Raw genomic sequence first — 16,014 nt, 5'->3', positions numbered from 1 at the left:
TTTTATATAAACAAAACTTTTGAACAAAAAGCTGAGGAAACTGTGTTTGTGGTCACAGACTAGCCTACAACACCTGTTCGGATTCAGAACGATGAACAAAACATTGATCGAATAGATTGCATGCATCACCCCGAAAGATTAAAAATGATGTACCTCGTCCCAGGTCGTCATTTCATTGGGTAACGTAAGGCAGTTTTGATTTATATGCTGTTTAATGTTTGTTGATCGCGTTAGCTTACATGTGCAGAATGCTTCTATCACTTGTTTCGGCTATTTCTTCGCCTGTGTTTTTGATCCCGAGATTCAGTACTCTGTCAGTAGATGTGTAATAGCGCCCCCTAACACATAACAGTGGGGGAAATGGATTGTGAATGGCGGGGAAAGAGCTAAATATTGAAGTTTAGCCTAATAAACACCTCTTCCAAGCAGGTTAGATGGTGACTTTACTCTGCATTCACACTGTCAGTCCAAATCCGATCGGAATCTGATCTAAAGAAAAGAAAAGGAACACTGTCAGAAAAAAAGGTACGAAAGCTGTCACTGGGGCGGTACCTTTTCAAAAGGTACACTTTTGTACCTAAAGGGTGCATATTGGTACCATAATTGTACAAATATGTACCATGAAGGTACCAATATGCACCCTTTAGGTACAAAAGTGTACCATGAAGGTACCAATATGCACCCTTTAGGTACAAAAGTGTACCATGAAGGTACCAATATGCACCCTTTAGGTACAAAAGTGTACCTTTTGAAAAGGTACCGCCCCAGTGACAGCTTTCGTACCTTTTTTTCTGAGAGTGAAGAAGAAAAGGTTTTCTAGAAGAAAAGGTTCTATAAAGAACCGTTTAGTGGGGATTCCCATAATGGGAACATTTTATACATTTATTTAGTTTTAATTACATTTTTTTATTATTTTTTTGAATAGTTTGAATTTATTTTTACATTTATTTTTATGAATTAAACAGCTCGTAAACATACTATAAATACATACAGAAAAAAAATCCTGAAATAACTTGTCAAACATGAAAGTATGCAATCATTTAAGACATTTTAGTCAAGAACACTAGGGTTCTACTGTATATAAACCCATTTAACCTTTGTTTTCTAAGTGTGATATTGCGATAATGTTGCGTTCGGTATGCATACGGCAAAAACAACATTTGCAATGTTGTCTAACAATATGACAATGTGTAGCGGCCTACTACTTTATTTTGTGCTGCCATCTCCGTCGGCCTCAAAATTCAAAGGGGTGTGTGTGGACCAGGCCAACTATCAGACACTGGTGGACTTGTGTGTATTCAACTCATCACTGGACCACGGAGAGGTCTAAATTCTATTAATTATATGCGTGACCTGCACATCGACAACAACAAAACACAACCTTCTTTCTGAAATAATGTCTGACGTGTTTATGTTTTAAGTGGCATGAGAAAGTGTCAAAAAAAAAAACTATGTAAAATCCAAGCAGAGCAGTCAGACTGAAATTGACTTCCATTAATATGATTTCAAACCACATAGCTTTAAACAAATTTGTAAATATTTGATTTTCTTTGCTGTTCACACTCGCTAAATATGATCCGATTCCAATTGGATATGCACGGATTTGATCTGAACAAGGGTTTCAATGATGAGCTGCAATTAGGACCAGACTATTTGAACTCTGTGAACTCTGACCTGTAAAAAAAATGTGATCTGACGATATCTACAAACCATACAAACTTCAAAGCTGCATCACAGTATGTATCGTAGATAATACATTTTAACATTTTGAAATTATTCATTTATAATTTAATATTAATTCATTAAAAGCAAATACCTTGTCTTTCATTGTGTAGAGTTTGCAGATGAGGATGGGCATCAACAGATTTAAACACAGATCCCAGCAGATACATTGTCCCTCCTGTCACTCACAGAAGTAATTAATGCATTTCACAGAATTCAACTGGTCAATAATAATCATTTCAAAGTCACAAGTTATGTTCTCTGATATATTGCAAGTAAATGATTTCTGTAAGTTAACTAATTTCACTATTGTTTATATATATATACATAAAAAGTATTTTCCCTATGGAAAAATGGTCAGTAATAGGACTGGACTTGATGAAATGATGAATGAATGTTTGTTCTGCACGCTGCTCTCTCTCTCTCTCAGTCAGGTGATTTTTTTAGAGATGGAATGGCCATTAGATTACCATGGAAACCTCCGCAGAGACTTGATGGCAAACATGTAAATGAACAGTTATCGGACTCGAGGCTTCTCTTAAGATGCCTTTACACTTCATAAACACTTATGCTTTTCATATTTAATGTTCTCTTTGGCATTTTTAATCTTAAGAAAATGGGCAAAAGATGTCCCATAATTTTACGTTCCATTAGCTTTTGAAATAGCCTCATTTCAACAGATGCACATTTAATTTGATTTTCCTTTATTTTATCAAAATGGTTGCATTATCACCCATTATCCCTAAACAAACATGTCGTCAGACCATAAATCAATACTTCACAGAGATTAAAGTACAATAATAAAAAAGAAAGAACTTTTTTTTTTTTTGGTACGCAAACAATCAGTTCATGTGAGCGACTTTGACAAGGGCCAAAATGTAATTGCAAGCCAACTGAGGCAGAGTATCTCAGAGTATTTCCCTCCTTTTTGTCAACACTGTCAGAAATGTATGAAAAATCTGATAAAATAAGGAAATATCATTCTTCATCCTGAAAGACTCTTTGCATATTGGGTTCCTACTGTCCACTGTCTCCCATTCACATTCATGCAAATGCAAGAGACCAGAAACAATTCGCAGCATTGCAAAGTTTGGTGAACTCTGACCTATGAATGAATACGCATCACATGAAAACGTGAGGCTAATAGAAGATCAATAAATCACAGCGTGAGCAAACTTTGCAGCATTGCAGAAAAGTGAAACAGACTGTATAGTTTTACATTTTGCAATTATTATTTTTATTGTTGTGTTGGACATTTTTTTAAAGGCACCACAAAGTGCGTCAGATCTCATTTACTGCAGTTTCCAAACTAATTTAACATGCTTAAATTATATAGTGTGACCGTCCCTTGAGTCTTTGAAGAAACAAGAAGTCCTGCTTTGTTTGCTGTGCAAAGTTGTAGCACGGACTCAGGTGCAATGTGTTAATTTCACAGCAATCATGAACTTTGAGACAAATATTTGCCCTGTAGTTGACAGGGCTTCATCTAGCGTTCCTCACACATTGTAATCACCTCCTTTATCTGTGTACAGCCAAGCCACAGCAAGCCCATAAATGACTTACAACACAATGATCTAATACCCCTCAGAACACAAGACAAGACTTGTAACTCATAAAATCCGGCCATTTAAGAACACAAGAGCAAAAAGATACTAGAAATGTACTAATAGATGAGAAATGGAACACAGGAGCTATGTTGGAAAGGCAACACTGTTTTTTGTATTGACATTGAACAGCCCAAAACACTACATTAAAATCAGCTCCATCAAGCCTGCAAAATAATCCATTTTCAAACAAAGAAATACCCTGGAAAAAACCCTTTTGAAACCTTTTTTTGTTGAGTTTATGACTTAAACGATTAATCTAATTTGCAAACAAATCGTTTAAAGTATTGGAACCCTTCTCAGAATACAACATAAAAAGTGTGAACAGCCCAACAGCATTGGTTTAACCAATGGTGTGAGTTTGGGGGAAGGACTATCAATTTGAGCCTTCTTACACCTGGTATTAAAGTCCCCGTGAAATCAAAATCGAACCTATTTACTTTGTTAGCGCATATTACTAGTCTTGTGGTGAACAATTAATCCGTGCAAGTAAAAATATATTAAAAAAATGTTTTACCTTGGTAATCTTTAATCAAAATCTGAAAAGTTACTGGAACGGTTTCTTTTTCTGATGACGTAGGTTTCACAAGTTTGGGTGGGGAAACGCTTAACCACTCCCCTCAAACCGTTAGTTTACTATGAGCGAGAGATGGAGAGGAGGAGCGCTAGAGTAAAACCCTGCCCTCTGTTCAATATTCCGTTTCACTTGGAAATACGTCACAGCACTGGAGAAAAATCGTTTGCGACTTCCGGTTCACGGGGACTTTAAAATGTGTTTTCGGGCGATCGGATTACAAGTAGACGAGGGAGACGCATACACGTTTACACCTGGTCTTTTAATCCATCTCTTTTGTCCACTTCCAACCACTTCAGCCCTGATTTCTTTGAGGAGAGGGTCTATGGGAGGGTAAATATGGGATTTTTCAGATCTTTCGATCTAATGGACGAAATAAGCTCACACATTTTACATACGAACCCGTCCGGAGACGACTAAAAAACACACAGAGATCAGCAGCTTTCGTTTCTGCTCAAAACTGTGAGCGTGTATGTTAGAAATCAGGAATGGTGAGAGAACATTGTGCCTTGCTTCTATAAAACAAACTCGTCTCTTCAGCCGACAAAGTTTACGCCTGGCTTCCCATAATGTTTACACATTAGGTGGCAGAGAATAAGCTTTGTGGCTGTTCGAACAACACATTCGCCCACATGAGCGTTTACACTACGAAAGCAGTCCGGTCAAATTCGTTTTCGACTACCTATGGACAACATGACATCATGACTTTTGCGTAAACATGCACGCCACTTTCGAGTCAAGTGGCGTGTTATCTCTACGCATTATGAGCTATCCGTGTGTATGCGTGTATGTCTACGCCATTAACGTCCGAGTGATTCTGCGTGTATGTACGTACACGCCATCAAATGTCTGGGTGAAACAAAGCAAAATGTAGATCTACATCTTTTTTCCTAGGATGGTAAAGGAACAGTCATAAATGCCATTAACCCCAGTGACGGTTAGGTTTAGGGACGGGGTTGAGGTAAGTCATATATTTATATATACAGTAATAACGTTAAGCCAACGGCGTTCATAAACACGCTGAAAAGCGATTATGCGTCTTGATAGCACGCCAAAAATGGAAATACGAATTGGCGTGTCATACACACGCTACTTCATGAGATCAGTCTGCTATGGAAGTGGTTGAAAGTGGACAAGCTCAAAACATTTTAAACCCTGTTTACACCTGCATTTAGTTTCGTCAACTTGTGGTCCGATCGGCCAAAAAATGCGTTGAATGCGTCGAAAAAATGTATTTGGACTAAAAGTAGCATTAATAAATCTGCACTGTTTGTGATGCAACAAGGACTATATGCGATTTTTAGGCACCTGCAATGATATCCCAAAGTGTTTTTGTTTAGTAGAGAGAAAGAGAGTGAAAACGAGATGGAGAGAAAGAGGAAGAAAGGTAGATAGAGACAAATAGGCAGTGAAACACAGAGCTGTTTAGCTCAGCAGAGGAAGCAGCAGCCATCTGTGTGTAATGACACGCCTCCACTCGAACACAGAGGTGCAGGTAGTGCTTCGGCCTCTGAGGCCCCACTGTCTCCAACACTCACTACAAAGACTGTTTTCACCGGCCAGCTGGCCCACTGCAGAGTGACCTTTAATACACAGACAGGACATGCTCACAGCTGCAGGGAGAAGTCAAAGATGCCAAGCTTTAATTGGCAGAGCTTTGGTTTAGTTGCCAGAACCCCATGATACTAAACTCTTTAACAAAACAAAACAGTTGCTTCGTGGATCTTACTGAATATTACCATGGTAAAACTTTCAGAAGAGATGGAAATGTTTTGATTCACAACTAGCCAATTAAGGGATATTTAGTTGGTATATTGGCTGTGTCCAAGAATGAAGCCAGCTGCCTCGCTGCCCAGTCTGTCAATGACTACACAGACAGTGTTTGTGTCTGAAAGTTCCTCCCGCAAAACCGCTTCCAAACAAACACCATTACAACATTTTTAAAGTAGAGATGCAGGGATATTAAAATTCTGGTAGGATAAGCTGCTAATTATTTTTATAAAGAAATAAATAATGTTGGTTTAACTTAAAAAATATAAGTAACCTGGTTGCCTTTAAATTTTAAGTTGATTGAACTGGAAAAAGTGAGTTAATACAATGAAGGAGATTGATTTAATCATCAGAAACTCAAAATAATAAGTTATATGAACTAAATAAATTATTTAAGTTGATTTGACAAAAGAAAAAAATGTTGTGATAACAAATCTTGAAAATATTTTTTTACAGTGTATTAATAAAAAATTAAAAAAAATTAAAGAGGCCATTTTACAAAGTCTTGATTTTGCCAGTAACGCTTGCGTTTAGTTTTCTGTCTCTATAAAGCCCCTCCTTCCGAAAAGCGCAATGTGCTCTGATTGGTCAGCTGGACCAGTGTGTTGTGATTGGTCAACAACTTTGAAGCACAACAGTTTTTTTCCATTCCACTGCACTACTTTTCCATAGTTTTTCAATGTAAATGTGCTAGATGGACGCCTTTAACCGTTGAAAAAGAAAATTACTCAATCATTTTGTTGAGAAAAGAAACATGGCAGTGGAGGCTAGCCTCCCTTGTTATATAAACCAATCATGGGAGAGACGTAAAAAGAAAAAAACGCTAGCACTGATGTACCAACTACATATGGAGAGTAGAGCTATTGAGTCAGTATTGATAAAAGATATTGATGTTATTGATTGCTCACAGTAATGATGGTTAAGGATTTGTTTAGATTCATAAAGGTGAACAATAATGATGGTTAAGGATTTAGATTGATAAAGAAGAACAATAATGATGGTTTAGGATTTGTATAGATTCTAATCTAACATAATACACAGTCAACAACTCCATATCACAGCTAAGCTTACTACCCCTAGCTGCTACAAGCTAGCAGAAACTGAGGTAAATTGGCATCCATTCATACCATCAATGTCATGGATAAAACATTCGATCCAGTGACTGTATCCCTTAATTAACACAGCCCGAGGGATGTTGCAGTCAGTACTGGCTCACTGCTTCACATTTTGCATCGTTAATTCGGGCAGACAGGAAAGATTTGTCCACACTGGAGTTTGGAGTTTCCATTGCTGGTGCTGCTTCGGAGTCAAACTTCCGGGTTTGTGTACTCCTCAACGGCCTTTTCAAAATGGCCGCCATGTGAATAAGGCGAAGTGATAAGTTAGGTGAGTGAAATGATATTTATATTGTCTTGCTGTATATGTTTCGTCATTCTTCATTCTTCGTTCATTCTTCTTTCAATTTTATTAAGTGACCAAAAAAAGCACATTTCAAGCTGTTAGGCAAAAAAAAAAAGTATCTATATATCTCCTTGGGTGGGGCCTCCTCTATTTTAAACCCATTTTGTAAAATAAATGTAGTATTCATACTGAATCACTAAATTTACTTTTACCACTACATTTAATTTACAAAAGGGGTTTAAAATAGAGAAGGCCCCACCCGAGGATATATATATATATATATATATATATATATATATATATATATATATATTTTTTTTTTTTTTTTTTTTTTTTGCCGAACAGCTTAAAGGGATACTCCACTTTTTTGGGGGGGAAATAGGCTAATTTTACCATTCCCCCAGAGTTAAACCGTTGAGTTTTACCGTTTTCGAATCCATTCAGCCGATTTTTTGATATTTAGAAGAATATCAGTAACCAGACAGTTTCTGGTCTCATTGACTCCATAGTATATTTTTTTTCCCTACTATGGAAGTCAATGAGACCATAAACTGTCTAGTTACTGATATTCTTCTAAATATCAGAAAATCGGCTGAATTGATTCGAAAACGGTAAAACCCAGCTGTTTAACTCTGGGGGTGTGGTAAAATGAGCCTATTTCCAAAAAAAGTGGAGTATCCCTTTAAAATGTGCTTTCAGGCACATTATATTGATTGATTGATTGATTGATTGATTTGCAAAAGATTACATTTAGCAGTTATTACATCAGTGTTTTTAAAAATGCAATTTAAATGTATGTTAAATGAAGAAAATAATAATCTTAAATGAAATATTGGGGAAATTAAATATCCGTTATCGACCAGGAATCTGTTACGAGGAACAGGACTATCGTGCGTTATGTCTTTTTACACTGCCTTGAGAAAGCAACTACATGAAGACATCTTAGTAGACAGGATGTAACGCTTTCCTTTCTACCTCCATATGAGAAAGCAGCATTTCTCAGCTTTCAGGCGCAGTCAATGAAACGCCCCTTGAATTTTGATAAAGACACAGGTGTGAGTCCAAATGTCTAAGCAGGGACACTGAGAAGATGTGGGGAAGAGAACCGATTTAAATGGTTCAGATTTACACTTTGAGTTAACTTACCCTACAGCAAAATTGTCATACAGGAGAAAGAAGCACTTGTTAAACAGAGCACTCACTGTTTATATTGACATCAGCTCCGTCTTCTCTGTGTCTGACAGCACCTCCTCACGATGGCGTCCTCGTCTTGTCCTTAATTTATGATGCATGAAATCCTCTGTCAGAATGAACACAGCACAATCAGCCTTAGGACACAATAAATACACTGTCTGTATGTGCAAACAGGATCATTGGCAAAGTTGCTCTAATCTTAAAGATATTTAGGGGAAAGTGCACTTATGGGGCATTACAAAACATGAAATCACTAATTGTCGGAGCTAAACTGCCTCAAAGTGCTTGTTTTCAACTTTTATGCACAAAAGATCCATTTGTAATTGGATTCAGCGTCGTGCTCTAAAAGGGTTATTTCAGGTAGATGTTCTCCATTTCTTTTATACATGATTTTTTATTTTATTTTTTTATTTCCCTGCCAGCGAAAGGTCTGTAAAATAAAATAAAGGTCTGGTAAATAAATTGACCAATTATAGACAATGAGCCCTATGAGTATTCTCTCATAAATAAACAAGTTTAAGAAGCTGAATTATACATTCAGTCTCAGCTTTCAAATGTAGCACAGGTTAGGAGTGTGGGTGTATGCTTGTGGTAAATCAAATTGCTGCAAATGTGTATTCTCACAAGCCGGAAAGTGAACATTCAAGCCAGTGTTTACAAAATCAGCATTAATATAGCTGTGTGGATAACCCATTTCCTTAAGCACTAAGCAAACGCTGAATGGAGGACTAGAGTGCCACTTATGTATAATTAATAATTTTAGGAATTCAAAAATTATTTTATTACATTTCAAGTCGGCAGTGTTGCGACAGTCTGTTCTTATCTACACTATAAAAAATATTGTTTGTTTAACTTAAAATGTCTTAAAATTTTAAGTTCATTGAACTGGAAAATTGAGTTAATGCAATGAAGGAGATTGATTTAAGCCTCAGAAACTCAAAATATTATGTTACCTGAACAACATTATTTAAGTTGATTTGACAAAAGAAAAAATGTTGTGATTACAAATCATGAAAATATTTTTTTACAGTGTCATTTTGAATATATCATAAAGGAAATATTCCTAACATAACAATGAATAGTACATTTTGATTTTGTGATGATTTTAACTAACTAAATAAACAATTAAAAACAGTTAAAATGTGACAAAATAAAACATGTCTGTATGACAATTGGGAAAGAAGATAACTGTTATTTTAAATGAATAAAGTGATAATTTATTCCTTTATCATTACATTGTGCCATGATTTGATGTATCCCGCCCTGTATCCTGTTTCAGTGGAAATTCCGTCAACACATTGAACTGTGCTTTTCAAGACACTTCAGTGGGACTTTAAGCAAGAGGAAAGTACATTGCCTGGGAAAACAAACTAGTCAAATGTTGAGGATGTCTATAATCAGTTAAGGGCACCATATCAAATTAGATTTTCCATTTGGAAATGTCATTAAAACAATATTTTTTGTTTTGTTTTCGTGAAACTACCACTGGAGATTTTAAATCTTGGAACGAATACTGTTTGACCAGGAAAAAAACAACTTAAACCACAGGAGAAAATCCAAAGGACAACCTAATAAAATACAGACATCACTGAGTGCAGCGCAGTACTTTACTAAAGGAAGATTGGCAAAGCTAGAAAGAACAAGATGGAGGGCTTTACCTGACACCACAGGAAACATTGCTGTTGGTTTGGACACCTCGGCAATTCCCTAGTGATTCTCACATCCTTGATCTTTATTCTGTTGCTGTTCCTCTGAAACTGTTGGCTCAAATCCCAAAATATTCAATAAAGTATATTTAATGAAGTTAGTGCTTCCAACTGCACACAACATAAAATACTTAAGGCTAATTAATAAGCACACTACACAAATATCATCATAGTTGGTGTTAGTCTTTTATCTCTTATGTTCTGTGAGAGGATTTCCTTCCATTGAAATATTCCAAATGCAAAAATGAAGTTATGACATAAGAACAGAATAACCTTTTTATAACTGGACTTCATTGTAAATTGTAGATGTAATTATAAAGGCTGTTAAATCACTAGTCACCTCTTTGTGGTACATGTGTCCTGACCTTCTAAGGTGTTTGATTCTGGCAAGGTACATGCCAAACCAAGGCCAGACGCTGGTGTCATATTCACTAGCAAAGAGAACAAAATATAAAGGGCAGAGCATCAAAATACAGACTGAGAAAAGCCACAAAGACATCCAAATAAATACAATACACAAAGACAGGAGTCTCACACTGTTTTCAGGCTTGAAAGAGAAAGAGCTGGGACCGTTTTCAATATTGTAAGAAATTAATATCACATTTTACTCCTGGCGTGCAAAGTACCATATTGTTGAATTTACATCTTTTAGGATGACAAACACTTATGCCAAAGCTAGTATAGTAATATCATGTGATTTTTTTTATAATTAATATCATATTAATTGATCAAAAGTGACAATAAAGATTCATATTTCAATACATTTTAAACGCTGTGCTTATGAGTCAAAGAATTTTCAAAGAAAAAAATGTCTCAAAATTATTGAGCACAACTGTTGATAATGTTTCTTGAGCACAAACATATTAGAATTAGAAGGATCATGTGACACTGAAGGTGGAGTATCAAGGAATGCATTTAATTTTAAAATATATTAAAATAGAAAAGTTATTTTAAATTGTAATAATAGTTCACAATTTTGCCATTACTGTATTTTTGATCAAGTAAATCTTCCCGGCCCTAAACTTTTGAACAGTAGTGTATTATGTGGAATTATATATTAATAGGAATGCACGATATATCGGCCACATTATCGGTATCGGCCGATATATGATCATTTTTAATGTTATCGTTATCGGCCCAACAATTTAGCCGATATCTAAAAGCCGATAAATAATGTATTATTTCCTTCAACTGAGGCACTTTAGATGCGCCCTGTTCAACATGATGCTTTTAAATGGCTTGAAATACGATCGAAATCCAGTTAAATTGCAAAATGTGCAGCACAAGTCTGTCATATAGGCTACACAACATTAAAACAAGAACATCATAATTGTGTTTATATCTTGGCTTTTAATGAGGAGACTTTTTTATAACCAGGCTCTCAAAAATTGTCTAAAAATTTGGATTTAGATTTATCTGCAAAATGCCAATATATCGGTTATCGGCTTTCAAATATAAAGAATTATCGGTTATCGGTATCGGCCAAAATTGTAATATCGGTGCATCCCTATTCATTAATATTTATATTATTAATATTAATTAATATAATTAATTATTAATATAATATAATTGATTAATAATATAATACAATTAATTATTAAATCATTTTTATATACATTATATAAAATAATTACATTTGATTATATTACTTTTAAAAAAGTATTTTTTCCATATATATTATAAAAGTTAAACTACTTTACTAACACAAACACAGTATACATAAGTCCATAATTTGTAAAAAAAAAAAATAATAATAATAAAAAAATAAAAAAGGATAGATCCCCTACAGCACAATGATAAGTGCCTTCTAAAAAACTTGGAAACAATTCTTACTCAAAAATGCACTTAAATGTTATGATTGAGATTGAGAAACATTTGATATGGGGCTTATGAATTGAAGAATGCTTCTAAAGAATTGTGGATTCAATCCAAGGCAGCCCAATAAAGGTGTAGAGATGCAAGTTCAGGCCAAAGCTTCTCATCAAAACATACAGCAAGTAAGAAAGGGCAAAGAATCAGCATGAACAGCTCTGTGGGTTCCTTGAAATGCTGCAATTTTTGGCCGACACACTGAGAAATCAAAGCTTGGCATGGTTTTGTCGGACTGCACTGAACAAGTAGAAGCCGCTCTCCTTCCTATACAGGTTTGAGAATCCCTCAATGAACACTGTCTGTGTTTATCATGCCAATAAAGCCTTCTTTGAATCATAAATCCTGAGCATGGTGGTGAAAGAAGTGAACATAACACAAATCTATCTAAAGGCATGCATGTGGTTATCTTATATAAATTTGTAACACAACTTTATTATTCAGGTCAGAATTATGCCACAGATATGTGCATGCCTTATTCCTACAACACAGGGATTCTTATTCAATTGTGGATGCTTCAATAACACTGATAATCAGCACCATGAGGCCTCCCATTAAAGAGTACCCCTGTTAGCCTAAAAGACAAGAAAAAACAGGGGGATGTTAAAATATTTGACAAACTATGAGTTTTAATTATGTAACCCTGGAAAATCCAATCAAAACCACTAGATTGCGACACAAGCATTTGGACAGCTGATGACGTAGGGCTCCATCTGGAAGCTGTTTTATTTCCTATTCCACACATGTAAGACATCAGTTCAACTTTATTAGTCACCCTCAGAACCTCCGCTAGCACCCCATTTGTATGTTTGGTGAGGAGTGGCTCGGTTACATAAGCAGCATGAGTACAGAATTCCAGAAATTCCTGCTGGAGGAACAACTGTTATGATCCCGTAAGGAGGACAGAGAAAGAGGGGAGTTATAGCAAATGACGACAGAACTAACACAGCTGATCCATCTGCAGTGCTGGACACTGAACCTCCAGGCTGTCATTTCCTTAAAACAGAGGAGTATCAGGGGCCTGGACTGTCTCACTGTGCTCATGGGAAACCTGATTTCCATCGGGAAAGGAAATGATCTAAACCACCATCAGCAAGACAAAAAGCATCAAGCTAATTGTCTGATCATCTTAGAGCGTCTCTCAGGACATTATATCATCAACTCACTGAGAGTGAGAAACTTAATGCGTTTGATCTGGAACTGCATGATTATTCGTTAGAATTATCTGGATGTTTCTTCTCATGGAAAGGAAGCAAGCAAGCTTTAAGGAGCTTGACAAACTTTGATGCAAAAGCTAACTAAAAGACAGATGGAATGCTCTACTGCCATCTAGTGGCAAGACGCGTTTATAAACAAATAAAGCATAAAAACTGAACTAAAAATACTAAAATGCAATGTTCATAGACATTATTAGATATTCAACTCAAAATATCTAGCAGCTTTAGCATTGAATATGGGTGCTTCTTTAAATAATAAGAATAATATAAATAAGAGCACTGTCTTTGACAAACAGCCTGATATATTGAGTAAATTTCTCTCTCTCTCTCTCTCTCTCTCTCTCACACACACACACACATTACTCTCTCATTAATCTCTTAATCTCTCTCTCTCTCTCTCTCTCTCTCTCACACACACACACACACACACACACGTGTCGCATAAGATGAAGATGCCACTAAGTCCATTTTAGAGCTGTGTAAATTATTGCACCAGACTAAAATACGTTTTACTTCGTCTTTTAACTGTTGTCAGTCCTGATAGTTTTCAATGAAACAATGGTTACATTAATCACATATATCACATACATTATTAAAATATAATAAAATAGTGTAAAACTTTTATCTGAGTCTGTCCTATAGAGGGCAGTGATCGCCAATCATTCGACTGAGTTTGTTTAACTCACCTCAAATCAACGTAGCGGTAGAATAGAGTAAACTTGAACGCTACCTTGACGTTTTTACAACATGTCATTATCTCTCGTTTGAGGGTAATGAAGTGACAGCCGATGAATACTGACTTCCTGAGCCGTGGTCACTTTTGCTGCCTTTTCGTGCCTTCAAGTGAATAAGGCCTGAATGCTGAATCAAAAACAAAAACAAACTGGCGTCATGTTTATTAATGGCGGCAACCTGTGGCCTGTGGTACGGAAGGGGCGTGTCCACACTTAAGATGGCGGAAAGAAACCTGCAGATGATGGCAAGAAATTATTATTTGAATTTCATTGTTACATAACAATGCATGCTTTTTTTGCTTTTGGGATATAAGTTATTTAGATGTCATGCATAATGTTGCTAGATGCCCACTCAGCTTTAAAAAATAATTTCATTGTTTAGTTGTTTTGGCTTGCTGACTGTTTTGAGTTTAAAGTCATCATGAAATCAAAATGGACAATTCATTATTTTCTTATGGAATATTGCAGTATATCTTATAAAAGATTTATCTGTACACATCACAGTTTTTTTTTTTTTATTATTAATGAGCCCTTTTAATCGAGACGAACATTCTAAAAATGTGCATAAAAAAATTAATTGAGACCTATAATTTTTTTTACCCAAAAGACCTGCGCATAAACTACAATGGAAACATTATGTCTATGAATGGAAACACATTAACAGAATAAATCCCTTGATGTACAACAAAAATCTCACATGACTTTGGCGCAACAGTGAATGTGATTGGATAACTGGACAAACTAGCGAATCAGTTTCACAGCACATCTCAAATGTTGTTTTAGACTTTGGCTTTACCTGAGCTAAAGTCTGTCATAAAAATGCTTTGGTTTAATTCCGTCCCAGAGAAGCGTCTCACATGATTACGTTTCTAAACAGCAGCATCCGAACGCAAGATAACATGACAGTGTTCATTGCGTTTCGTCTGTGCTCTCTGCAAGTTAATAATGATGTAGGATAAAAGAGCCACGCACAGCAACTTTATTTTTTTATTACAGATATTTTGTCCCAGTTTCCCAGGAAGTGATGATTATGTTCTCTTGAACACATGGGATGGAAACACTTGTTTTTTTTCGCGAATGTTTTATGCGATTTTCAATTTTAGTTCACAACTTTGGATAGAAACATAGCTACTAATCGATAATATTATAGCTTAGATCAGTGAGTGGATAGAAAGTCTGTTGTGAAGTCAAAGTCCACATGAAATAAAAGTTGCAATCGTCTTTTCTTCCCTATTGTGGCGTATTGATCACGTATTTGATCATTGTGGTTTGCTATTGTGCTATCTCATGTGAGTGACAGGTTTTCCCGCCCTCTCGCCAGTAAAAACATAATTTGAGAAGACAAGAGATGTCATTGCAAGAGGAAGGACAAGTTATTTTCATCAAAGATTATGAGGGCATTTTTTTTTTTTTTTTTTTTTTTTTTTGCAAATATTGATGTGCAAAGATAATCCATTGCAATATCCATAGAAAAATAGTCCACAAGAATTGTCCATTTTCTGACTTAGCTTCCCACATGGACTTAAAGGCAGCAATAAAACTTGAGTGAGACTCGAGTTACCAGGTTAGGCTGACTCACAACCTTTCAACATGGTGGAGAAGAGAACCATTTCAGTTGTGATTGGTTGAAAAATCGAAATAAATCTTCCTTGTTAGTTGTTTTGCACATGCAAAACTCGCTGCCAAAAGGCTAAGGTGTTGTGTGTGGTGGACAGGGCATTGTTATGTGACAGCTAACATGTTCTCAGTGGTTTTACACGTTGCTACACAGTTGCATTGGGAGTTTCTGGGTTGCTGGAGTGTTCTGGGTGGTTCCTTAGAGCCCACCTTCACATATCAGAATCACCTGCACCGCAGCGCACACATAACACAATGAGATCTTGTGTAGTCCATAATTTATTAGGTTATGTTATGTGAGATCGTATGGGAGATAATAGCCATGCCTTGCTTGTATTAAACAGGTAGTGCTCTGCACAGTGCACACACTGTACAATTCTCCTTCATTGTCTATCTCCCAACATCTATCATTATTGGTAGTCGCATGCAGTATAGCCCGAGTGTATATGGAAGGTCATTGTTTTCAATTACAGATTGCATTTTCGATACTCAGTATCAATTTGTTTATCGTGATATGTGTCTGCTGCATGGCAGGAGGAGAAGAACTATATGGCTGACAAGTTTTCCCCAGCTAGCTTGGATAAATGTTACCTTACTATTCAATGG

The 16,014-nt window shown here is 36.0% G+C and overlaps 1 long non-coding RNA gene across 1 annotated transcript; it reads right to left on the bottom strand.

The window, feature by feature from the left end:
* Positions 1-1,814: 1,814 nt before the first annotated feature.
* On the bottom strand, positions 1,815-10,019 carry LOC120487660 (uncharacterized). Its single transcript, XR_005624481.2, has 3 exons — positions 9,924-10,019; positions 8,274-8,371; positions 1,815-1,900 (listed from the first exon to the last, which is right to left on the bottom strand). It is a non-coding gene; the product is annotated as an uncharacterized LOC120487660 (long non-coding RNA).
* Between the last annotated feature and the right edge of the window lie 5,995 nt (positions 10,020-16,014).

The sequence above is a fragment of the Pimephales promelas genome, chromosome 10 (assembly GCF_988280905.1).
Source record: "Pimephales promelas chromosome 10, fPimPro1.hap1.1, whole genome shotgun sequence".
Classification (NCBI taxonomy): domain Eukaryota; kingdom Metazoa; phylum Chordata; class Actinopteri; order Cypriniformes; family Leuciscidae; genus Pimephales; species Pimephales promelas.
The sequence above is the reverse complement of the archived record's forward strand: the minus strand, read 5'-3'. Positions and strand labels throughout refer to the sequence as shown.